This window comes from Bison bison, unplaced genomic scaffold, assembly GCF_000754665.1.
Source record: "Bison bison bison isolate TAMUID 2011002044 unplaced genomic scaffold, Bison_UMD1.0 scf7180017864113, whole genome shotgun sequence".
In the NCBI taxonomy this organism is placed as follows: domain Eukaryota; kingdom Metazoa; phylum Chordata; class Mammalia; order Artiodactyla; family Bovidae; genus Bison; species Bison bison.
This window is the reverse complement of record NW_011494685.1, coordinates 771240-771657: the sequence shown is the minus strand read 5'-3', so window position 1 is coordinate 771657 and position 418 is coordinate 771240.

The following is a 418-nucleotide window of genomic DNA, read 5'->3' as shown; positions in this document are numbered from 1 at the left end:
GGAGTTTCAGCTTCAGCATCAGTCCTTCCAATGAATATTCAGGACTGATTTCCTTTAGGATGGACTAGTTGGATCTCCTTGCAGTCCAAGGGACTCTCAAGAGTCTTCTCCAACACCACAGTTCAAAAGCATCAATTCTTTGGCACTCAGCTTTATAGTCCAGCTCTCGAATTCATACATGACTACTGGAAAAACTATAGGTTTGTCTAGACAGACCTTTGTTGGCAAAGTAATGTCTCTGGTTTTTAATATGCTGTCTAGGTTGGTCATAGCTTTTCTTCCAAGGAGCAAACATCTTTTAATCTCATGGCTGCAGTCACCATCTGCAGTGATTTTGGAGCCCCCCAAAAATAAAGTCTCTCACTGTTTCCATTGTTTCCCCATCTATTTGCATGAAGTGATGAGACCGGATGCCATG